This window comes from Anas acuta, chromosome 7 (assembly GCF_963932015.1).
Source record: "Anas acuta chromosome 7, bAnaAcu1.1, whole genome shotgun sequence".
Taxonomy (NCBI): Eukaryota; Metazoa; Chordata; class Aves; order Anseriformes; family Anatidae; genus Anas; species Anas acuta.
In genome coordinates, this window is record NC_088985.1 from 11,647,441 (window position 1) to 11,672,335 (window position 24,895).

Below are 24,895 nucleotides of genomic sequence, written 5' to 3' on the forward strand. Positions count from 1 at the left end.
CCTAGAAAAATGAGCATTAGATATATAGAACATCAACATCCATGAAAAAATGGAGAGGAATTAACACATTTACGTGTTATTTTTTTCTAACATATGAGATGGGGAAATCACTGTAGTTCAGTGCCCTTTTCAGTAAAAGGGGATTATAAAATGATGTAGTCTTAATGCTGTTACTTAGGAAAACAGAAAAGAATTTATAGCAACACAATTATATCAAATGTTGAAAATTCTGGAGTATGCAATTTAATGCTGGTGGTAATTGTCAGATGTCCAGGGCTTTAACCTGATTAGTGAATTAAGAACTCAGCTTAGGAAAGTATTTTCTCCTAAAAAGATATTCTCTTACAAAAAGCATATTACCAACACTTCCTCCCCCCACAAAGAATCTACTGTTTGTATTTCCTTAGAAGAGCATATCATAGTCAAATCAGCCTGGAATGTTGCTGCTGCTCAGTACTTTTTGTACAATAACTACATCCATTGCCTAAGTTCTACAGCTGTGTTTGAATGTATAAGCAGCTTAACATTTGTTTACAGATCCATCTGACCTTTAAGAATGTAGGAATCTTTTTCTGTTTCTCTAATTTCTTCTTAATATTATGCCATAAAGGACATGTCTTAGCAATTGCAGGATAAAAATGGTAAAATATTTCATATTACTTACATTAATTTAAAAAGAATTCTCAGGTTTCCATGGCAAAACACATTCATCTGGTGTTATTCGCAATATTTATTAATTTATTCAAACCCCATCTGAAATTCTATGCGCATGCACACACAAAATTCTAATAGATCTAAATGTACTAAACTCCCATAAATACAATCTTATATCACCATCATCTTGACACAATCCTATGCAAATTTCATGAATAATTATCTTGACAGAGGAGCTTAAAAAATGAATGACCCACCCTGCTTCCACTAAGAAGCCCAGTGAACAGATTTGAATAATATGGGTATAACAGATATCAAGTAAACTCATTATTCAATATTTTTGCTAAAAAGCCTCTCATTTATCTTCCCAGAGTGCCTTTAGATTTTGGTTTACAAAGTTGTTTAGGGAGGGAAATTTCAGATAGGATAATTTCCATATGTATTCAACATGGGGATGCAACCTGTAGGCCTGTAACCCCTACTGCTATATACATATCACTATAAACAATGAAATTAGTCACACCAGAAGGCAGTTGCAATTACAGCTAAGCATTGATTACCCTGTCCAGGTGTTATAAGAATGAATGAACTGCATTCCTCTAGAAAAGATTACGTATGCTTCTCTGTTCAAATTATCTTGAAGATGGGGGAGAGAAGGAAGAACCCCTGTTCTTTGATTGCAGTATGCTTAAGCAGATGGGACTATACATATGGATGAAATAATTGAGATTCAGTATACAAAATGCACTATGCATTCTGCCCTCCCTGCAATTCAAAGATTTTACTTTACACTACGGAAGCTTACTCCTACAAAAGACAACCCAAAATAACTGCAAATAACTTTCTATATGTTAGTTTAAAAAAAAAAAAAAAAAAAAAAAACACTTTTTTTAAAAAGGAAAGTAAGGCATGATATGCCGTAACTGTTTTTCAGCACAGTCACAGCAGGAACATAAAGGTGTTACTCCAAAACACAATTTATGAATTAGCTTCACTCATGTTTATATTTTGATCTTTTACCTTTTAAAACACCCAACCTTCAACTAAAACACCCATTTATAATTTTCTTTTAAAAGAAACTATCATCTTAGATGTGATATGAGAGTAGATAGCTATTCAAGGAAACCGAAGTTATGGAAATTAGAACACCAGTCAGGTTGCACCACATTTACTGAAGGAAAAGCAGAATGGTGATCTTTAGTGTTTTCTACTATGTTAATGACACTCACAGGCTTGCTGACAAATGTTAAGGAAAAAATTTAACCTTTAACCCAAGTCTAGTCATTAAAATCATATTTTGAAAGCCTCAAAATACATCTTTTTCCCATAACAACACTCTGCACCTTAATTATGCAGTAGCTCTTGCAGTTGATCTTCCATTTACCTTGGCTCATAAAAATGATCAATCATAGTTTAGCTGCTACTGTACCCTAACTGAGATTTCCAATCATTTGTGTTAGTTTGCCAGTAAATGCAAAATTTTGTCTGAAATACAGACTTGGTAATGGCACATTTAATTATTACTCCAAATTATGGCTATATTTGAACATAGATTACCCTGAAACTCTCAAACAACAAAAAAAAATCATCTTTTTCATCATCTGTGATATGGCTAAATGATCAACAAGCATTGTTACAGGTTCTTGATCCAAACTACAGCCTCATTCAAAACCTGTTTCCTGCAATCATAAAAACAAATAAACAGAAGATACATTCTCAAAAAGTCCAAAGCATTTTTGCAGGGATTTTATAACCTGTTATTGGAACTTTCTAACCGACTGGGGAGTTCAAGGAAAATATAATTAATTATGCAATTTTATAAGCTTAAAATGAATCCTATTAAATGACAGTGGTAACTTTCCTTAAATACCAGCATTTATTTTGACAGTAACAGGAAAACATTTTTCTTTACCTACCACCAAGTCAACAAGCAACTCTTAAAAATTTCTGATGCACCACTATGATTCTGCTGAGAAAGAGGGATTCAATAGACCTGTTAAATATAAATGAGATGCAGGCTTCTGAAGTTCAGCTTTCTTCTAAAAGTTTTTCTTCCTAATCAGTCAGAAATTACAACTTTACATACTTTAAATTGCATCCATCATTTCAAGTTAATATACATTACATGAATGATAGAGATTTAACCCAAACAAGATGTCTGAGATTCTGTTTCTGTTTCTTCTTCTGGAAAGCATATATTTGATTTGACTATGCATTTAAAAATTGATCTCCTGCCTGCCACTCACACTGGCAGCTCTGATTTTCTTTGTTTGGAGATTAATAAAAACTTTGCAGGCTCCTTATCTTCAGAGCGAAGAGAGAGATGGAAATAGATTGGCCAGTTGACATGGTATACATGTATTCCTTGGGTATCCTTGCTAAAACAGCAACCAAAGATTTTCACGTGAACAGCTCAAATAAAAGCATGTAACAGTTCAGATTAATTTTGAAAATCAGATCACTTTCCAATTTTATCTTCTGCTAAAAAGGTGGTGACAGGTATATTGCTTATCATAGTATGTGATGAATTGGCACAATTCTAAGAAAGTGCATTGATATAATCAGACATGTTAAACCTTAACTGAATGAGAATATAGAAAATATGTTTAAAATGAGGACAATTTTACAATCTGATCTTTTTCTTTGATACCACTCAAAATGCAGTAACCTAGTGGTAGTTTCATCTCCTTTCTCTTTCTAATAATCCATCGATTGTATCTTCTGTGAGATGGAGAAGGTGTGGCAATTAGGGCCAGAAATTCTATGGTCCAGTGATCTATCCAAACATACGGGTTGTGTACAGTTCAGGCACAAACTATTGCTTCACTGCAATAGTTTCTTGGAGATGTCTTTCCTGGACCACTGTATATCATGGAAATTTGGACACTTCAGAGGTGAGGGAACAAAAGGCCTCGTTAAGCAAATCAGAGTGTTTAGCCTCATATCACATAAAAATATTCTAGCTACTAATGTTTTGTAAAAAAAAAAAAAAAGTTTAGGTAAAACTTCTCAAAGAATTTTTTTTGAAGGAAAAACTTTCTTCTTCCGAATTCCATGACAAGAGTTAGGGCTTTGAGTCAAATCAGGTGAGCATACGTATTCCTTGGAAAAAGCACATAACTCTAAATATTTGGTTTGTGCACTGGCTTGTGTAAATGCCATTCATAAGGGTCTAACATTTCTCTGTGCATTTTTAAAAAGGTTAAATTCATAGTTTTACTAGGGACAGGACACCTACTACTTTTGTTCTTACAAATCTCCATTTTGAATTTAGTCTACCATTATACTTGGGCTCTTTTTTTAGAAGACAACCTTTTTCTTCACATATTGTATAAAGGCTACTAAAAACTACTGATTCTACTGATTAAAATAGATGGTAAATAGATGGTAAAGGGATTACCTTCAACTGCTGGCCAAAGTGATTTCAACTAAAGTTTTTTTTTTTAATTGAATAATGTTTTTTCAGCCAAATAGAAAAGATGCATAAAGCAATAAAAATTTCACTGGTTCATGGTGCGCTCTTTTCTTCATTTGATATATAAAAAAGATACAAGTTGAAAATCTACCTTTCTCACTTACTTAAAATTTACATACATGCAAGCATTCAGAATGTTTTTTTTTTTTTTCCACTTTAATATGAAGGAAGTGAACCCCCAGAAGATCAGATTTGTCACCGTATATATATGTACATATATATTCTTCAACTGGCTCTAGTTACTAGTCAATGTAGTATTGCAGATTTGCAAAACTACTTATGATGAGGATGCCAAAGCAGGTTTTAAAAGCTTAATTGCTGACTGAGTCTGCTTGTAATAAGGCATTTCATTAAATTTGAAGCTGCACTGTTTTTGTTTGGTGTGCTGTTTGCCTCCAGGAAGTTGGGGAGGAACATGTGATTGAAGAATTATTATAATGGTTAAAGATGAGAGATTTTCAGTCTTAGATGGGAGCTGGATAGTTAAAATTCCTTTCAGACCCTCACTATTAAGACTTCTGTAAATTTCTTAAATTAAAAAAAAAAAAAAAAGAAATAAAATCTGAAAGGCATTCTATTTATTTAACTGCATTTCTTTTCGTTTGTATACCTACTTAACCTTCAAAAAGAGATAAGTAGAAAGTAACCTCAACAACATGAAGGAACACATCTAATCTGAACGTTTTAAGCTCAGCTAGCAACAATAAAGAGTGCTTGGTATGATGATGCACAGTGATCAGACTGATTGGTCTGAGAAAGGTTCTGAAGAGCATTTGTAAACCATGGGAATGTGTATCAGTGATATGTACAGACCTATTTGAAATTACATAAATAGGAATGATAAATAGGTGACAGCTGACTCAGAGGAATGATAGAAAGCACCATAGTGTGCCCCTGGGGAGGAAAGAGGGAGTAATAATGAGAATCCCTATTGGAATGGTGATGATCATGATGAGCAATTTCTGCACAATGTTGCTCGGTGACCCTGTACTGCATGCACAAAATGGGAACATGCAGTGGACCCTATGAGGACACTACACTGTGAGTACAACCCTGATCAGACCAGACATCTGTAACTGAATGCTGCAGTTTAAGTGATACTTTGTGCGCACAAGGAGGGAAATCACAAGCAAAGAAGGAATTAAGCAAATAATAATAACAAAAATCTCATATAATGTAAATGGTTCCTAATCTCTCATGAGATGTCATTCACAAAAATATTTTAGACATTTAACATATTTGAATATAGTGACTTTTATGCTTTCATTGCACTTTTCACTATGAAAACAGAAATATAGTAGGCTTTATATAGCAGCAACAGGGTTCAGATACCCAGTAAAACGAGACACCACAACTAATGCAAAGTCACCTGCTTCATGGGCAGAATTGATATAAAAAACATTACAAATACGTGGGAGTACATGGATATATAAATAAAGAATAAATCAGATTTTGAAGGTTAATATACCCTTTGAATAAATTGAATTTGGGTGATCTCTTTTCTTTTGGTTTGCACTGATTGTAGTATCTCACAGTTATGAAGATAGATAAGTATTCTAAGGGAGCAATCATCCATGTAAATTTGCCTGACATCAACAAGAATCAAGAAAGGGGAGTAAAACCAAGCTTCTGCTTCCAATAAGAAAATAAATAAGTTGCTAGAAAAGTGCATTTGTCAATACTCAGGCACAGAGCGTGTAAGATGTAAAAGCTCAAAGCACTAAACGTAGCAGTCTTTCATCACACAGAAATCCTGTTGAGGACAATACAAGTCTTGCTTGATGAAAAGCTGATGAATTTGTCCCAGAGACATGATAAAAGAAATAGCGGTTATTTCTACTTGTTTCATATTGTCATACTTAAACATAAATGGGTGAATTTCAAGCACAGCAGGAGAGCAATAGAAAAAACATTCTATTGGCTTCAGTGAATTGCTAAGCAACATTTTGGTGTCTCCAAGTCTCACTTACAAGACTTTGCCAGACCAACAAATAGAGAAACACTGTAAAAGAGCTCTGAAAAGCCAACAAAAAGTAGATAAGTTTATAAATCTATAAATCAGAATGTAAGATAACATATTGAATAGCACCACTGAGTCAGAGACTTCTTTAAATAACTTTCTCCAACCTGAGCCACTGAGAGACCTTGCAACAACAATACTTGTAATACAAATAATAATGATACAAACAATACTACAAGTTTTATTTATAGGCAAAAGTATTACATCTTTATATTACAACACAAGCATTACTTGAGAAGTTTCAGCTGAGTGTCAAGATAACAGCTGTTTTTCACTGATTTTTAATTTCTAAACCAACCTACTTTTAGACATACCGTGAGCTTAACAGGTAGATTTAAGACAAAATGTTTCTGATTATTCCACCAAGTCATAAATATTTTTAGGTTTAAGATGAGAAATATTTGGTTAAAAATAATTACATGAAATTTTACATGTTTTGTTACTGTAGTTGGATTCCTTTTGAGAGAAACTTCCTGAGGAATGACTGAGTTAAATAATTTCCATAAAAAAACTCAACTTTCACATATGGTCTGTATCCAGATACCACTTTACAGTTACCTAACAGTATGACATCCTTGTATCTCTTAAACCATGTGAAAGAGTAAAGCAAAATTTCAAATTTATGTGGAACACTGCAGTAGTGAGAATCAAATCTTGTCCAGGGCCACATAGAAAGTCTGTGGCACTAACAGAAAAGTCCTGACTTCCAGTCTAGCGCCTTCATGAAGAGATCTTTCCAATTAAAAAGGAAAGAATCCTCCAGATCCACTTCTGAGGTTCTCCATAAGGTTACAATTATAGTTATGTGCAAAGCTGGAAGTTGTGTTTACCATTTTAAACCCAGAAGCATAACACCATAACATAATATTAGAGATGCATTTTACTTCATTTAGTAACAGTACTAATTTCTATGGTGTGCTTTCAAGTAACTACACAGAGGTATAAAAATAATACATCTGGTTGAACAAGATATCTCTACCATCAAATGTACATTTAATATAAAGCAAATCCTGCAACTACTATCTTTCATTAATAGTACCTCCCACATCCAAAAGAAAGGACTAAAACAAAGTCATGAAGTATGTACTTTCATACTTTCTCAGAGAGAAATTAAATATTCCTTATTAGACTGCAGAATATTTAATTATAAATAAATGATTCAGTCACCTTTTGTTAAAATAACCTTATCTCAATGGCTTCTTAATTACTATTTTTACTCTTTTGCACAATTACAATATGAACAAACCACAAGGCCAAAGTTGTCTTCCAAATAACTAGATAAATTACTTTCTACATGCAAAATTGTTTCTCCGGATGGTCTCAAAAGCTTCTAAAACACACAAAAAAAATACACTGCATAGGCCACGTAAGGATTTTAAACAACATTCCAGGCCCTCATTCAGTCCTAACTTCAGATCAAAACGGTCAGATGAAAATTCAGGCTGGAAGGGACCTCAGAAGTTAGTCTAGGGTTGCTTCCTGCTCAAAGCAGGATCAGCTATGATGCATACATCAGTGCCAAAGTCTTCTCTCACTTTCATTAATGCCATGAGCAAACAAAATAGTTGGAGACTTCACACATGAACTTAGCACCTTCTGTATCATCAGCAACTATATATATATAAATATAAATATAATTATATAATATATATATATAATATATATATATTATTATATATTTGAAAAAATCTAAAAATTATATATATTTGCAAAAATCTAAAAAACACTTGCATATATGATGCACATTTTCAGTCTAAAACTCTGAAGAGATAGGTACTGAATAAACTAAGAGTAAATACAGACACAACAAATTGGTTTTCACATTAACTTCTTAAGACCTTTCAGTCATAAATTTTGTTCATCTTTGGTAGCAGATTGTATATTTTGTATTTTATAGCAGCAATGCAAACATATAATGAAGTGCAGACAACATTTCAACAACTTGTATGTCAGCTGTATTACAAAAATCCTGCTGTTGTCTGAGAGAATGTTTCTGAGTAATTGTAAATATATTGAAAAAAATGCAATTACTTTGAAAAGAATTTTAAATGTTAGTTTAAACACATTTTGACAAACGTTACTTCCTTTTAGATTAATGGTGCAATTGTATAATACCTGGAATTCATGAATCATATATAACAATGGGAAAAGGATTGAGTTCTCTGATAGATGTTTCTGTTTAGTCAGCAATAAGTGATTCAGACATTAAATGATGAGTGATTGCTGTAGCTGCAGTCCCATGCTCTGCTACAGACTCATTCAGCAGTTAATATTTTGGAACTTTCTAAAGCACTTATAGGAGAGTTTATATTTCTAATAGTTGCAGGAACTATATTTTCCTTCTAGAATCATCTTTCGTTTGATTTTCCTTCTTTTTAAATTCAGTATTTAAGGAAGGAAAGAACCATGCTTTCCACACAATATTAGAAACAAGGAAAGAAGGAAACAATGAAGGAAGGGAAGAGAAAAAAATACCAGACCTTAACCAACTTAAACAAATTCCATATATCATAACTTTTAAAAAATATTTAAAATACTAATCATCTAGTCTTTAGGACTAATGCATTGCAAATTAAAACAGGCAATTAAAACACACCATAAAGTTAAACTAATATTAAACTGAAAAAATAATACAGTATTATCATTGCAAAAGTAGTTATTGATTGCAAAACAATAATCTTATTTGTCCACTGAGTATATTTTACCTCATAGTTACTAAGACAGAGCAGAAACATGGAGCTTGCAATGTTAGTTTACTGCTAATTGGCACACTAGAAGCTATATCTCAAAAATATTAAATTTTAATTAAGATGCAGGAAAAAAAACCCACTCCATTACCTTAAGAAATAGCAAGTACAGAAGAAAAAGATGCACTTTAATAACAGGAAGTGACCAGGTTACTCTCTTTCTGCAATAACGTTCTGTGCCGAGGGTTAATTTGACAGGACTTTAACTAGACTGGAAGAAAATTCACATGGCAATTCCACTTTCTGACACATATATTTTTGCAAATCCTGAAACACATGTAGCTCACTTTGTACTGGGGCTAAGATATTTGATTTAAAGTCAAATTTTTATTTTGAAAAAAAAAAAAAAAAAAAAAAAATTTGTAAGTTGCATTTTAAAGTCCTGAAAAATGTATTTGTTTCAGAACTAACTTTATACCTTTGATTCTAGGTACAAGATATGAATGAAGCTTGAAAAATAGTTAATAATTTTGTAACCATAAACGTTTAAAACTGTCAATTTTGAGAATATTTACACATTCATCCTGCTGTTGGACCCTAGACATTCCGTGTTCTCACCTTGATAGATCTGGTTTGAGATGTTGCATACTAATTCTAAGAACACTCCTGAACACAAATAACTTCCCTCTTGTGAATAATGCCATTATACCAGCTTGAAGACATAACCTATGCTAAAGAGTAATTTATATTGTTGAGGACAGAAGAATCTTTTCTACTGTTGTCCCACTGATAGATGAGGTCAGCACAGGAGATACATACAGGAACCACTACTTAGCAATTAAGGAAACTAATGGGGTAGATATAATCTGATATATGTATGAACAGGTTACATTAATTTCTGCAATCATATACGCACAGACCATAGTTTATGATGCAAGCTAAAGAAAGCACACTTAGAAATTAAAAATACATTTTGCTAAGAATAATCTGAAGGCACATTTAGAAGAATGTAACGATGGAAAGAGGAAAATTAATGACAGTTAAATAACCACTGATTACTGTGCTTTTAATCATTCCATTGCATTTATTCAAAGACGGGTTTGGTTGCATTATGTCTACTTTGCACACATGCTATGAGAGCTAGAATAACTTGTTTTTACATTATGAATATTTGGCTCAGTAAAATATTCATTATGCCATAGGCTCATATGATTTTCAGCAATTTTATCCGGCCTGTGAAATAATTTGAACAGAGTGGCTACTACCAGTAAGCCCAGCTTCAAGCTCTCTTGTATTAGTTACATACTGCCGTATGCTGCTGCTGGATCTATATTAGTTTTTGTGGGTTTAATCCTAATTCTGATGACTTAACCAGACAGACTTAGGTTTTTATGCTTCTGAAGGTATGAAAACTGTTCTTGAACTTTTCAGGGCACTTAATTTATGATGGAAAATAAAAAGAAAAAATATAATTGTTTATTCAATGTAAAAATTTGTCTTTGCTGAATTAGGGTCCAGTATGTTTTCCTTTCTGAATTGGCAAATATCTTTATGGCAAAAACAAACAAGAAGAGTTAAAAATGCTATCACTATCTAAACAATTATAAAATAATATGTTTTTTTTTCTGCAGCAGTTCCAAAAGCATTTTAAACAGATGGATCAGTGAGTTTGCCATTCATCTTTCACCAGTCAAGAGGCATGTCAAATCTGCTTTTTGAGACACACAATATGAAGTATGTTTGACATATAGCATGAGAAGAAATGCCTTATTTGATAAGAAAACACACAGAAAAAGATAACTATGAATGTCATACTATTTTTTGAATTTGTAATTTATTGGAAAAGAATCAGAAGTCAGAGGAAAAAATAACTGTTACACTGTACAGGTAGAAAAAGTGAAAAAGAAAAATCTTGGTTTAGATTTTTTCAGTGTTGAATTCCATTGCTTTTAATGAAATGATTACATTTATGGCATATAAAGGTTTAGCAGATGCTTAATAGCCCAATTTAATTCTTAACTTTTGGTTCTGTTTTTGTAATGCTTTGTCAAATCTACAGGAATGGTAGGTCTTGATAAAATAGCTGATTATTTTCACTGCACTCAGCATGAGGAGTTAACCCTTTTATGACATAATACTAAAACTTAGATTTATTCAGTGGACACGTGATAGCTTTTCTGAAGCTACACTTTTAATACTTGGAAAAGAGAGAAAAGCAGCCAGGGTGAGTCATCACCTGGAACTACTGCTAACTCACCACTCAAGTACATGGCAAACACTCAACATTCAGGTTATGAGCAGTACACACAACATTTCAGATGCTGAAAGTATCCTTCAAACGGTCGTGTAAGGTTGAAGTAAAAAAGTTTTAACCACTTCTTGAGTTCAGTTGCTTTTCAGACTGCAATATCCAATAATATTTGTCTGTATTCACTTATGTGCACAAGCACACCTGCACTGGCACAAGACAGAGGCATTTGCAAGCCTCATTCCTTCAGACATTTAAACTCATCTACTTACAAAAAATTCTTACTCATTTCATTTAAAAAGAAATCTATTTTACTTTGAGAAGATTGGAAGTGGAAGACTAATATCTAAATGGCTGCAATATGTCTCTCAGAATAGCCTTCCTGGCTATGTGAAGAAAAATTCACAAGACAAGTGATGAAGGAAGGGGGAAAACAGAGATACTGAGTTGTTTGGATCACCAGAACACCTGAAAACCATCAATTGTTGCATTATCTCAGTCAAAGCTGAAATAAAAATTTGATCCTTGATATCCACACCTTACTGGCAGACTTTAAGAAAGGCCAACTGAGACCCAGCTGAGTCAGCACTCCCCAGCCATTTTGTAACTTCCAGCTGGATGGTCCCTCTGTGCTCATAAGGGAAGTAAGGCAGCAGGTAAGATGATAAATGCTCACTGTTTTAGTTACCTAAATACATACTATTTTTTATGTTGGCCATGGAAGAAAAAGATATTTTGAAAAACACCTGTTTTTACCCTCAGTTCCTCCCTGGTCCCCTCTCAGCTCTACCCCAAAATAAAAATCAGGGACAGAGGATGTAGGGAAAATGATTGAGGAGGACTTGATTTTCTTTTAGAGCTATTTTTGAGATCCAACTGTATAGAGTTCTATTGCTAACTTTGCTTAGACAACTTTGTTTTCTTGCTTTCCAGCTTTTGGCTTTATACTGTGTTGTGTGGGGTGAATACATCGTATCACACCCATACGGAAAAGTCACTGATAGAGGTCTGCATGCAGAATAGAAATATCTGAACTTTTCTGCAGAAAGATCTCATAGCATTTTACAAAGAGCTATCTGGATGAAAAGCTGGAAGCTGAAAATTTCATGTACTCCTCTATACAAGAAAAGCACAATAACATTGTAAAAAGCAGCTAGTGCGACAAAATTTGTCTTCAGTGACAGTGGTTTAACAGAGATAAAGAAGGAGGATAAGAATCTTAATCCATATTTTAATGAAGATAAAGGTGATGGGTAAAGAAGGAGGAGGAGGAATGTGTTCCATATATTTCAGTATAATTCGAGATAGTCTCTTACAGAGAGGTCATTATTTAATAGGAATGGTGACACACTCCAATTCCAATATATACAAATTCCAGTGAGCTCTCCCCACTATAAACCACTCTGATTTCATCTTATAAGTGCCTGCAATAATCACGTAAAAATATTCTATAGGTCAACTGATTTTTGATGAAGATTTTCATTCCTGTGTAGGCTCCACACTAAACACATGGTGGTAAAAAATGTTACAAATACTTCAATTTTTACCTTATAGGATTACATAGAACTCAGTATTACCTTTTAGTGCTCAAGTATTAATGAATTCTTTCCATGGAGCACAGAAGCATCCTTGTACAGGATAAAGAAAGAAATGGATGGGACAGAGCTGCCTCTGGGAAGGAAAATCTAGTGTTAGGAAGGACCACTTTCTGCATTCATGAGCACTAAGCACCACATTCCTAGTGTGTAAAACAGAGAAAGCCAAGCTCAAGTATTGTTACTTAAAATCCCATAAAAGATAGAGTCATGAAATTATGGCCTTACAACTAGCCTATCTACAGAAGAGTGTAAACCAAACTCAGATGTCTCCCACACTACTTTGTAATCATTCCTGTTCAAGTCCATTACCTGCAAGAGGGAAAAACACATCTCTCCAGCTTTAATATTATGAACAATAGCTAAAGTAAGATTCTAATCTTATGGATTGGCATTCAAGAGTTTTAACTGAAGATTATTGAACACAAGTATAATCATTGGCAATGCAACTCACTTTTCTGTTGAGGTTTTAAAGTCAATACATCTTTGCCAGCTGCATCTGGAAGCACTGTAAGGAATTTTGAGCATTTGGATTCCTTTGCTTTCTCATTTCTACATCTGATCTTTATTCTATATGAGAATGATAAAAGAAATAAAAAGTAGAGAATTTCCATCAGTTATTATATCAGTTATTATTATATTATATTATATTATTATATTATCAGTTATTATAAAGTGACCACTGTTCAATTAATGAATTAGGAAAGTCAACAATTATTTTAGAAACAAACTAATGTTTAGAAAGTAAGTAATATTTTACTCCTAGAATCTTTTTTTTTTATTATTTTTTTCCTTTTTACTATGTCAGATGATGCTCTTATTTCTGTTATTTTCATATTTTCTGCAGATACAGGAAATAGGAGGCCACACATTTTTACTCCCAGTCCTTTGTTTAAGTTTTAAGTCCTTTATTTAAGTCTTTGCAAAATAGAATCACACCAGGGTTTTACTCCAGGTATTAACTTTCAAGTGCTCCCTAGTGGGTCAATTTCTCTGGTGAAGATCATTTATAGTACCAGAAATCTTGTGGACATTTTTGGAAATTACAGACCCCTTCTTATCAATACTGATGAACATAGATGCTAATACTTTCTCCCTTTCTTTTTATAATTATAAATTTGAATTACACTTGTTTTACTTAGTATATTTTATGCAGTTGCAAATTGGAATACTATACTTAGGTGAATAAATTAATTTATTTTTACTATACTTAGGTGAATAAATTAATTTATTTTTAAATTATAAGACAAAATATAAAATAAATGAATAACTAATTTATACACAGAATATGGAGTTTTCCTATTGTTGGTCTCCCCTAAGTAACAAAAGCTGCATTGCCAAAGTGTTAAGATACAGTTGTGCAGACGTATTTCCCATTTAGCAAAGCTAAATATTAAAACAAATTAAAACAAAACAAAACAAACCAAAAAAAAAACAACCAAGCAACCATATTTTAGGTCTACAATTAGTAATTCTTTTGCATGTCAGATGATGTGCTAATTTTTGATTGTAGATAAGGTTTCCCCTATGTGATGAAAAAATTATCCCATATTCAATAAAAATCCCAATGATTTAAAAAAGTTTGGGATGTTACTATTCCTGTAACCAAATGAGAAAATCAAAAGAGCAGTATAGTTATTGAGATGTCACTGCATTTCTTCAGTTGTGACATACTCTTGTTAATATATTTATCACAAACAGTTGCCTAGATAGCAGACAATAGTGCATTGTGATCAGGTCAGTCCTGTATATCACAATACTAAAACTTATACTTCTCATTCTCAAAACCCTGTTTATTCTCAGTTCACTTATGTCTCTTCCTCTTATATCCCACCTCAAGCTAGAATAGCCTCCAACCTTTCACATGTATTTTTCTTTAAATACTCCTTGAAAATCTGTACCATCTTTGAATTCTTTCTGTGTAGATGTACCCTTGCATAGGATATGTATAGACTCCCATGCTTTACCTTTTTCCATATGCTTGATTTGAGACTAGTGGAGAAAAGGTCTTTGAAGGGGAAACCTTGTCATACCTGTTCCAAAACCGTCTCTGCTTGGACAGAGTTTAATAATTGTTTTGAGTAGACTATTGGCTCTTCATACTTTATCTCAGTTTTAATCAGTGGTTCAAGACACACATTGTTATTATGTGTCACTCTGAGATGCCTCCATTTCTCCAGTTACCAGTGTTATTCCAGGCAACAACGTCATGTAGCTGCAGTGAATTTGGAATCCTGAAATGAATAAAGCAGGTGGAATATGTCTGAAATACAATAAAATAAAATAATAAAAACTATAGGTTTAAACAAGAAAAAAAAATCCTGTCATTTTGCCACCAATTTTTAATTTAGTCAGAGAAAATACTCCAGAGTCATCAAGTCTGACAATTACATACAACTCTGAGCCAGACACAGGCCATCTACAGAGATATAACCATTTTAACTGTAACCACATAAAGATAGATCTTATCAGAAGTACCAATACACAAATCTAAACTACCATTAAAGCCTACTGAACACTTGGTAAGAACAACACAGCATTAAATATTTGAGCATAAAATAACTATGTAAAGATACAGTAACTGCTAAAAAACAATCAAGCTTTGTTGGAAGTCTGCATCCCAGGCAATCTTAATCACATTGTCACTTGGCATGAGCTCAGATGACCAAGAAAAACAGGACGAATGTGCTAGAGGCTTATTTAGCCACCTTTAAAAGGTTTCATCTTTAGAGGACAGTCTTTAGTATTTCTTGAAATTCAGGACTTTGAAAGAGCTAGAAACCCCAAATCTCTTATCACCAACCTTGCCCACAAAAATAAAAGAAAAAAATGGTAAAAAAAAAAAAAAAAAAGTAAATAAGATTTTATTTACAAACAGTAAAAATAAGACTTGTGAAATTCAAATGTCCAGGGTCTAACAATAAGGAATAGAATTCACATTACAGACTTATACAATGTATTTTGGTATTTTAGAATAGTATTCAAATACAAAAACTCTCAGAGATACCTGGAAGCCATTGTAAGTGCAAATTAATGTTCAAGATCACAAGCCGTTCTTCTCATACACCACAAGGACTACTAGTACACTTGCCTATGTCTTAAAGCAATGGTTGTCAATAGTGGCAATAGTTTACTTCAAATCCAATACAGAAATGAGAAATTGAATATTTTGTCATTTATTGTAGAGAGACAATAAATTATGCTCAGATTTTAAAAGAAAAAATAAAATCCATGCTCTAATTGGTTGTACCTCTATGCTGCCCATATGAGAAAGATGGAAGGGAAGTATGAAATCAAAACCTGTGAAAATACCTGTGACAAAAATGGATCCAAATTTGGTTTAGGCTTATTTTTTATTTTAAACCACACTCTTGTTGCCATAGATTCACACACAAGGAGTTCTCCCCCTTAGCACCAAGCCCAATATGCCAGAATCTCTATAGCGATCACTAAAACACAGCAGCTGTTTTCCCAGTAACGGCTGTACTGGAATATAGGAGAAGGAACCAATGAAATATTAGTAAAGGAATAAGCTTAAAAAAAAAATTCTAACTTCCTAATAGTACAAGTGATACAGAGCAAGGGTGGACAATATGGGCAGGGCTGATAGCAGCAGCCATAACTTAAGCTTTGCTTAAGTTATTAGTGTTTATGTTGTATATGAAAAGGTTTATCAACATGCTGATGAGCAGGCAAAATGTGCAAGCATCCACTTTATTCCTTGTAGCAGATATGGAAGATCACAACCACAAATACATGTTTCAGCAGAGACTATTTTAAAATAGAGAACTTTATTTTGACAAGCAGAGAATAGCAACAAAAGATTTGTTTATTCATTGGTATAATTGGTGAATGTATTATACTCTCAACATCTAGCTACTATGATCAACTTAAGTAATCAAAGCTGCTCTGGAGGTTTTATTGTTTTATATTATTATATTGTTTTATATTATTTGAAAAGAATTTATTCTAAATTCTAACTTTTGCATTAATGTAAATGAAACTAATAAGTTGAAACTCAAAGTTATGTAAAAACAGAAACATAACACTTTTTAACCTTAGACTGTCAATTCTGCAGGCCATACTTTCCCATATTTGTTGAGCTTTATGATTTAGTGTGCTACCTGTGCTATATGTGCTACCCACGTTCATAATGACAATGTGGTGATGGCTTTGCTGACTGGGATATGCTGCCAGCAGCCCTCAGTCCTTGTCTCACCTAAAGCCCCTCTAGAAAGTGGCCATGACTGGCTTCCTCACTCTGCAGACATACTTTAATACTTTAATGAAACCTACCTAATTATGTGCTTTATTATTCTGTTTGGCCCAGTCACGCATAAACCGATGGTTTGTGGATCAGCTGTTTTTGCCTATTAATCTCTCTTATGCTCATAGGCCAAAGTATGTCCAGGGAAGAATTCTGAAGTATTTCAACTTTCTGAGCCATGTACTGACTGACTGCATGTGTTGACTTAGGAACTTTCAGACTCTGTGAACCAATGATGTAGTACATATAAGTGCAATGCTTAGGTACAGAAAATGGTAGCCTAACTTGCTGGTGTCAGATAATCCAATAGAAGTAACAAGATCTTTTGAATCTTCACAGAATTGAACAAAGACCTAGCTGCAGATCATCAGAGCTGGCTGCTTGAAGCCATATCAAGAAAAAAAAAAAAAAAAAAGGTCACACCAAACCAGAGATATGGTGGTGAAAGCTTTTGCAGAACTATTTTAGATGCTGTTGGGGATATGGAAGACAGTTTTAGCACTCTTAGAAACTCCACATTGAACAAATACTCAGTATTCTCATTTATATATGTATACATACATATGTATATACAGATATATTTTTCTTAGAGAATACACTCATTTGACAAGAATAGAAAAATGGTAACAGAAAAATCAACAGCTTTCCACGCTCTTGGTCTGCCAGAAAAAGGTCTGCCTTTGGTGTCTATGAACACCAAAGGAATTAGACAAGTACACAGTGCTAGATTGCAGAAGAGACTTATGCATTTCTTACTAACGACACTTAGGTAACTTGGTATGATGGCAACTTTAGAATTATAATATAGAATATTAAATATATTTAATATATGATATATATGAATATATTATATATATTTAATATCACTATATTGAATAGTGATATTCTATTTAGGTGTATTTGATTTTATATTGTTTTTACTAAGTTATAATGCTCGCTTGAAGGAGATTCTGTCTTGTTTCTTGGACTAATGAAGCCATACACCACCCTCAAAGGATCTAGCAAAATAAGGTCTACCTATTAGTAATTACATATTCATACACGTATTAATATGTATTAATTTCAGAAAGATGGGGAAATCAACATTTAGAATGTTGAAGACAAAGACATTATTTAGACTATCATTTTGATGCCAGTCAAACCAGTGGCATCTGTATCATTATTGATGAGAACAAGGAACAAGCATCTGTGCAAGTTCAAGGCTCCCTAGAGGAGTACATATCCAGCTTTATATTTAAATTTGTGTGGGGCTAATGGGAAAAATATGTATGGCTCAACAAATGCAGTCACATAACACACTGAGGATGTACCATGCCCTCAATGACAAAGAATGAAGTACAAAAACCACTAAGGGTTTGACTGATTACTATCACTGGTTTGTTTCATTCTCTGCTTTGAGTCAGGATATCAAAGTTGAAGAGAAAAATATGCATTTTAAGACATTGCTGATTTTTAATTGCTAAAACTTACTATTCCATCACTGCTGAATTGTAATAACGATAAGGACATAGAGCATTACTTGAAGAATTAATGACCACCTGAGGTTAATGGCTCACGGCTAAGCCTAGAGCCTTCAGCTTTCTCAGAGTCATTAGTCCCCAGAAATCATCCTGTACCTTCATCATTACTTCTAATTTAAAAAGTGAATTCTCTCCTTTTAATTTTCTTTTCTCAAAGTGAAAGTACTTAATTAGACTTTGTCATTAAATCACATCTGCATTGATTACCTAGGAAAAATAACAACAGGAAAATTAAATTTGCCCATTTAATCACTAAATCCTGATTAAATATTTGTTATAAACATTTCATTTCAATTAAGGCTGCATAATAAAATCACATTCAGTGAAGAACAGTATACAATTAAAAGATGTAACATGTCTTGGCACATTGCTTTTATTTTCTTATCTCTTTACTCCTTGCTGAACAACGTTAACTTTGTGAGAAACTTCACAATTTTGATTCTCATTCATTGGACTTTTCATACATAACAGTAGGTATGGAAATACACAAATACTTTAATGAACTGAAAGTGGGATACAGATTTTAAAAAGTGATGAAGACATTATTAGAAGAACCATGTTATCATAGAATTACTTTCTTTTAAAAAAGTAAAATAAAGAATTAAATAAAATGTCTAGATAAGATTTTGAATATTGATCCAAATTCTTTTACTGTAGAAGCTTGCAGTCATCTTAAAAAGGTACATGTTTTTCTATGACACTGTTCTCTGTTCTAATCCCATAGAATAAATTTACACAAGTATACAGTACTATGATTGACTGAATTAGTCTTTGATGAGGTCCATTAGCAGCCACAGAGAGGATGCTATACCTTAGAGCAACATGTGTTGCAATGTCAGGTTCTGAATTACAGTGAAATTGATCGATTGAAACACTGATTTTATAATGAACTTAACTGGGAAGTCCAAAGCTCATGTACACTGATCTTAGTCAATTTAGTTCTCTCTGCTGCTGAGAAATACATGCTACACTGACACACTGACATAACAACCATGGGCTGACCTTCAAAATTTTGAATAAACATTCCATTTGTTCCCAGCTACCTTTTTGCTTGTAGCTGGGTGCTTGTGCTAACATATACAGGTGTGCACAACCTACCCCTGTAACACACAGAATTGGAGATTTGAGTCTGAAAATCGCACTATGACCTGCCGAAGTGCTGCAGGTCAACAATGGCTATAATTCACGAGTAAGATCTAAATTTCAGAGAGAGGAAGACAATATATTACAGCTGTATGAAAATTGGGAATTCTAGGAAACAAACAAAAAAAAAAAGCCACAAAATTGTAAGCCCTTTTGCCTAAAATGTCATCCCACTACTTTAAAGTACCAACCCCTACTTTTAAGAACACAAACAAACAAACAAGACCAAAGAGTATTATGGCAGAAAGAAAAGGGAGAGGGAGAGAGAGAAATAGAGAATGTGTGAGAGAGGGAGAGAGTGAAAGAGAGATGCATAAATTATTCTGACCTGATGAGGAGTGTTTATAAAAGACTAAAATTATACCCGCTGAAAGTAGAAGCAAAACCAATCTGAAATAACTGTAATCCCACAAGTAATTATTAACAGTCAATAGAATGAGTTTGAATGTTTATAGACAGGGAAAACTGACTAATCAAGGAAGAAAAGAGAACTCTCCTCTGTCCACACATTTACAACCACACTTTTTAGATATTTATATCAGGCTCAGGGAAAATAAAAAATAAAAAAAATATTCCTACAAATAGTTTATGAAAACTTCCCTCCCCCCCGAAAAAAAAACATATAAGTCATAAATTTAGTCTAAAATTCCATCTCTTATGAAGTCACATAATCCTGACAGTTGAAAAGTTATTATGAATATGATAACATGAACAAAATACTGTAAGGCAAAGTAGACTGCATGAATCTAAGGAACATGAGGTGCCCTACCGCTACTCCACAACTTATCCCACAAGAAGCACCTTACACATTAATGACTCTGGGGAAATAGCACCTCCCAACTCTGTTCTTACTTCACATAAAAGCATCCTTGTAGGTATTAGATGAAGCTCACATCCAGCTTCTTTTGTTCACATATTGGTACAAGTAACCAACAAATACATATAGTTCTTTCTTCCCTCCTTCTCCCCAGCCAAATAATAGTTCTTCAAATAAATTTTAATTCCTATATTTCAGCCTGGAAGAATTCTGGCATTCCTTTTTGCAACATGAGAAATTTTGTAGCAGTAATAGAAATTAAGGTATTAAACAGTATTGGTGTGGTAGGAGTGAGCAATAATAATATCCATTGCACAGGAAGTCTTTCTAATGATCTTTGTTTAAAAGTAACTCTCAAAGCCTTAGCTAAAAATTCTAGCACCACAGGCAATTCCTTGCCTCCTCTCTGTTTTTTTGCTCCAAATCCCCTTCATTGGTTGAGAAGCTCCAGGGTGAAAAGTATCTGTAACAGGGCTATACACAGTGCAACTGTAAGAGCTCCAGGTAGAGCACTTTTTTTTCAGCACCTGCTTAAATCACTCTCAGGCTTCCAGAGTTGTCATGGGCCCCCATTTCAGCAGCTTCAGCCAGCAAACATATTGCCAAGTACACTGGTGTTCTGCTCCCACCTCTAGTTCAGGTGCCACCTCCCAAGGAAGATTTGAGCTGAAGGAGCCTGAGGCAGTGCCCTGGTAGCATGCACCAGCAGCACAGGCAGGTTGTAATGGGCAGGGGCTGCCCATTCAGTCCCGCTCTCGCCCCTGGTGTGGTCTTGATAATTCCCTCACGCTCTTGTGGGGATGGCTCACTGCCCAGAGCCCTGACAGAGGGAGGCCCAGCACAGCCAGGCACAACACTTGCACAGTGAATGCTGCAACTCCTAGACTTTAAGAACAGAAACACAAGGAACTTAAGATACAGTAACAATACCTTATTTTGCACAAAAACCTGGAACTGACTTTAATGGTGTAACAGTGTTGGTTCTAATCAGCTCAGAGTTAAATACATTTTGCTTGGAACACAAATTATCTGGAGCTCTTATTCATTGCTCATTTCATGTATTCCCTGTTACTATATACAAAGAAACATCAAAGGGTATTGAAAGTCTAATTTTATTCATTCAAACCCTAGTTTGTCCCTGTCCATGGCAGGGGGGTTGGAATTAAATGACCTTTAAAGTCTGTTTCAACCCAAACCATTCTACTCTGTGATTCTGTCCACCAAGATACACTGTCAACATTTCCCCAGGTCTTCTCCACCCCGTAACAATCTCCTCCAAGTCCCATCTCTTCAACTACTCGCCTAAGCAGCCAGGTTTGTGCAGTGAACCTCCAGGAAAGTTTCCTTACCTCAACATAGAAAATGACCTATGATGTTTCTTTGTATTTTAATTATTTTCAAAGTTTCATATATTCCTGAGATTCCATTCAAAATATTTGACTGTAAACTCATAAATTGATATAATTGGTTTGTGTAAATATTCAGAAAAATTGGTCAGTATACAAGCATAATTGAAAATATCAATAAATATTTAAAGATTTCTTCTTCTCCTTGTCTCACTTCAGCTACTCTAATATGGAAACAGATGGAGCAGCATAAAACCAACCACATGTGATCCTAAAATATACCTAAAAAATTTCAGGTTTTCTGAATGTTTTATTGCTCCTTCCAAGTAAGTCTTTTTTCCTAAAGCTTGCTGCTTGCTTTTTCAGTGGCTATATATAGACTAGAAAAAATATACAAAAGACCTCACCTTCTTAGCACCTTCTCTTTAATCACAATAATAACGTGAATCACTCCGGTAAGAAGGCTGACATATGTACTCACTATGATGCTTACGCTATCAAATCAAGGATCTCAGAATTATTCAAGCAGGAATAATCTGAAATAAATGATATGCATTCTACATGGTGTCAGTAAGTTAAACGCAAAAAATGTTTCAGCTAGGATCTCCTGGATGGTGTTGGTGGAGTAAAAGGAAGGTTACCTCCAGATATAGCTAGCTATTTATTTAGTTAGTTATTCATTTAAAGCTTCTTGCTGCTGCCAGATGGTGTTGAAAAGAAAAAACTGCTACACAGAATAGCTGATTTTTTTACCAGGTAAGTGTGACATTACACGCAGCATTTTTATCCATTAAGATGCCTTAGGGGAATGATATAGGCATATTTGATAAAAAAAAAAAAAAAAAAAAAAAAGACAATGTTCAGCATGTTGTGTTGTCTTTCACACACAAAATTATAAATTACATAGATAGAAACATCTTTCTCTGAAAAAATCCCCATCTGATCTAAGCAACAGAACCTACTAGAAAAAAAGAAAAAAAACTTTACACAGCCTGCCATCATTTAAAATATAGCAAAACCTATTGCATGGGTTATATGCATTTAATTAGATTAATTAAGAGTAGAAAGAGATGTTGTCTTTTAAGAAATAAAACAATTTAATAGACTGGATTGTGGATTCCAGTTTCATTTTACATTAACACTTGAAGAATACAATTCAACGGACCTCACATGACAAAACACTCAAGTCTTTGGTTTTGTTCATTTTTTAAATAAAGGAAAATTAAAATTACAGGAGTCATTTTTAGATGAAGTAGGAGGAATGAAATTCACCAAGGCTAAACAAAACTCCAAACCTCAGAATCTTACTCTTGAAGAGAGAATGGGGGAAACTTTCATGGCCACATATGGTCTCATCTGAAAGAGCACTTCCCACACTAAGCTTCCCACTAGTACTTTATGAAACACTGGTTCAAAGCTGATTCAAAAGAAGGGTGACCTAGTGAGTCACCAGTATCATTTAAGGAAACATGAGAAATACCTTCAAGACCTCTTGCCCTACTATTTGATCTGAACCTATTTATAAGTGCCCTGTCTGAGATTGCTTGCATTTATTCAAACATATTTTTTTTTCTGAATATTTTCTGAGTGGAAAGCATACTTTCTATGCTTATTATAAAAACAAATGAAAACCCTTATTTTTCAGTACTTTGTTATCATGACTTATCTTCTGAAATGCTGAAATTCTATCTCTGTAAATAAAAATACTATATCCTGTTTATACATTAGCAACACAGGCAATATTCACTTCAAACAGAGCAGTTTAATTTCTTGTTAAAATTAGTTTTACTAACCTATGTGTGTTTTTAGTACAAAACCAAGACAGTGAAGTTCTTGCAACTTTGCGTGATTGGCCATTTGTGAAGGATATATACATTTTTAAACTTCATCATTAAAGACTTACTCTCTAAATAGATGAGGACTTATGCATGTTTAAAATGAAATTTACACATTAAACATTTCAAGATGATCTTTTATTTCTTTAAGAAATTAATTCAGTGCTAATGAAGGGTGAAAGACTGACTGAATCATTCATTAATTTCACCTTTCCATCTTGATAAGATCAGCTGAGCTACTACTTCTCACTTAGAAGAATGTGTCAGGGGAACAAATCATTTTATAATAACTCAGTGAAATGTATAATCATAGTAGTATTTACAAAATGCATTAGCTAGAATTGTACTGAATCACCTTCGGGTTATTAGAATAACTAATTAATGAGCCTTTCTAATGCCATATGGGCATTACCTGCAAATATTTCAGAGATTCAAGTTTAAAACTATTTTAACAATTATAACTTCTAAAAATGACCACATGTAGATTCTGCTTTTCTAGAAGAAATACACGAGCTACTAGTAGGCCCAATGTGCTGAAAAACAAACAAACAAACAAAAAATGCATATGCAAATGAGCTCCTTGTACATGGTTTTGGAAAAAGCAATAAACCAACCAACCAACCCTCAGACTAACCTGATAATCATTAAATAACAGCTTGCCTGAAAAGAATGAGAGGAAGGATTTGGGCAAGAAGTCCTGTTCAAGGTGTCCTTTTTTTTACACAACTTCTTTGGATGTAATTCTAGACTAACTTTGTTTTTGGTTTTGCATGTTTGTTTGCTTATTATTATTTTGTTTTATGTTATAGAGTCTGGTTTCTACTAGCAGCATGTCAAAAGTCTTTTTAGAGAATAAATATATCACTTAAAATACTCAGCTGCTTTTCCCAGATGTTTGTGTCAAAAGACAGAATCAGGACTAGGTTTTTGTTTTCTACTGAACCTTGGCAGACCATGCTGGAAGGCAGCTTTATTATATGTTTTACTAGCAACCGAGTTCCCAGTAGCACAGTACTGTCAGGAACACTATTATTTGTTCAGATAATTCAGTGTGCGCCACTACAAGGTAAAAAGTCCTTACAAATCAATATAATTTCATGTTAAAGCAAAAACAATGAGAACCCAAAACAAGGAATCAAGTAATAGTTATAACTCTCCTGCCGAACTGTATACCAATTTTGCAGATAACCTTTCGTCATCTTACACAAATACAAAATTCCAAATACATATTTTCAAATATTCAGATTATGTATCAGGATAGCATTTACAAAGCTAACACACAAACCTG

General features: G+C 33.7%; 1 long non-coding RNA gene across 5 annotated transcripts in view; it reads right to left on the reverse strand.

Moving 5' to 3' along the window:
* Positions 1-24,895, reverse strand: part of LOC137859226 (uncharacterized) — a 159,297-nt gene that overhangs the window by 43,356 nt on the left and 91,046 nt on the right. The window contains exons 4-6 of one of the 5 annotated variants that reach the window (XR_011098200.1): positions 14,713-14,913; positions 13,134-13,249; positions 12,662-12,755 (exon numbers count right to left, since the gene is read on the reverse strand). The exons of 1 other annotated variant lie outside the window; for it this stretch is intronic. This is a non-coding gene — a long non-coding RNA (uncharacterized lncRNA). The remainder of the gene's footprint in view (positions 1-12,661; positions 12,756-13,133; positions 13,250-14,712; positions 14,914-24,895) is intronic. 3 more of the 5 variants (XR_011098198.1, XR_011098201.1, XR_011098199.1) reach the window with 3 other exon arrangements.